This window comes from Apium graveolens, chromosome 8 (assembly GCF_009905375.1).
Source record: "Apium graveolens cultivar Ventura chromosome 8, ASM990537v1, whole genome shotgun sequence".
NCBI classification, from domain to species: Eukaryota; Viridiplantae; Streptophyta; class Magnoliopsida; order Apiales; family Apiaceae; genus Apium; species Apium graveolens.
Window position 1 is genome coordinate 61,959,072 of NC_133654.1, and position 2,134 is coordinate 61,961,205.

A 2,134-nucleotide genomic window follows, 5' to 3' on the forward strand; every position below is an offset into this window, starting at 1 on the left:
ATTTACCCTATTTGGTTCTCCAGAGTCTTGATAGAAACAGCCTAGCTTTGGCATATAAGAGCCTGGTTTTTGCACATAAGCCGCAACTCCTCCAATTCAGATTTTTCATTCGAAGATAGACATGCACCATGAGTTTTTGTTGAAGTTGGAGTTGTTATCTTGGTGCAAATTGTTGCTGAAAACCAGGAGGGTTGAATAGCTTATTTCCAAACTACTGGAACGGCTGTTGCATCGCATTCTGATTGTTGCTCCAGCTAAAGTTAGGATGATTCCAGTTGTTAGGATGATAAGTGTCTGGAACTGGTTGCTGCGATCTGTGAAAGTTGCTCATAAACTGAGCTGATTCACTAGATATAGCGCATTGCTCCGTCGCATGCGAACCTGCATATAGCTCACAAACACTGGTTATCTGCTTAACACCATAGTTAGCCAGAGAATCGATCTTCATAGACAACGCCTTTATTTGAGCAGTGATAGCCATAGCTGTTTCCACCTAAAGAACTCCCGCTACCTTGCTATATGGCAATCTCTGGGCTGGATACTGATATTCAATAGCAGCCATCGGTTCAATTAGATCATAAGCTTCCTCATAGCTCTTTTCCCATAATGCTCCGCTTGCTGCTGCATCGAGCATGGGTCTGGACTGTGCTCCCAACCCATTGTAAAAATAATTGATGATCATCCGATCAGGCATTCCATGATGAGGACACTTCCTAAGCATCTCCTTGTAGCGCTCCTAAGCTTCATATAAAGGTTCTCCTGATTATTGTGCAAATTGAGTAAGAGCATTCCTGATTGCAGCTATCTTCGCCATAGGGAAAAATTTAGTAAGAAACTTCTGAGCAAGATCTTCCCAAGTAGTAATTGAACCAGCTGGTAGAGAGTGTAACCAGCTCTTAGTCTTGTCCCTCAGAGAGAATGGGAACAGTCTCAGCTTCACAGCATCTTCAGAAACACCATTGAACTTGAAGGTGTCACAGATCTCAATGAAATCCCTAATGTGCATATTGGGATCTTCCGTTAAAGAACTCCTAAACTGGATTGAATTCTGCACCCATTGAATTATGCCAGGCTTGATCTCAAAGGTATTAGTTGTGATAGCTGGCCTGACAATGCTAGATTGAATGTCATTGATCTTGGGTTGAGAAAAATCCATCAATGCTTTCGTTCGTGCTGCTGGATCTCCCATTGTACTGAGTACCTGAAACACAAACAAATAAACCGTGAGAGTAAAAGAGTCCGGGTCAGTGAACTTTAACGACCACTGATGACAAGCATATAAACTAAAAATTAACACCGAGTCCCCGGCAGCGGGGCCAAAACTTGTTAGGGCGAAAACACGCGCTAATATTCATGCAAGTATACGCATTCGCAAGTAGTATAAGATATAAATCAGATTCGTTCCCACAGAGACTGGTTTAGGTTAAGTTCAATTTATGCACCTATGCAACAATGTATGGTTATCGCTCAATGCTAAGACAAATAACGAATTGGGTTTTGATTAAACTAAGAGATTATACTAAATAACATTAACTAAGAGAATTGAGGTTGAATTAATATATATGACAAACATGGTATTCTAACTTCATTAAATACTTCATTCAATAGCCTTATTGTTCTTAACCTTAGCATGTAATGGTGATGACACTAATCAGATAACACGAAACTAGTAAATGCCAACTTTCGTTGTACGAATACCCTACTACCAAGCATCCACAAAAGAGATAAAAGTTGAATAGACACCAATTATGCTTAGTCCTTATATGTCTATAAGAATTGAAAAATAACGGTTTAATGCGCAAGTTATCTATCGTGATTACATAGGACAAGTAAGATGGTTAAAATTACCTACGAATCATGCATAACAAATACATGAACCTATGCTAGCATGGCAAGTTCTAAACCTTTATATTCACTGTCGCTTCAATAGAGATTAACACGCTATCATATATGTTAGCTACGCACATAAGACGAATAAGCACAACCAATACTAGAATATCATACAATCACCACACACCAAGATATCAAAACAAATTAATTATTGAAATCCATAAGTAAATCCGCTAAATCCCATGACAACAATTAACCCATAATTGAACTCATCGTCACCATGGGTTTCAATGAAAGCATGGTA

At 39.1% G+C, this 2,134-nt stretch overlaps 1 non-coding gene across 1 annotated transcript; it reads left to right on the forward strand.

The window, feature by feature from the left end:
* Nucleotides 1-692: 692 nt before the first annotated feature.
* Nucleotides 693-799, forward strand: LOC141682207 (small nucleolar RNA R71). Its single transcript, XR_012559608.1, has one exon. It is a non-coding gene; the product is annotated as a small nucleolar RNA R71 (small nucleolar RNA).
* The last annotated feature ends 1,335 nt before the right edge of the window (nucleotides 800-2,134 follow it).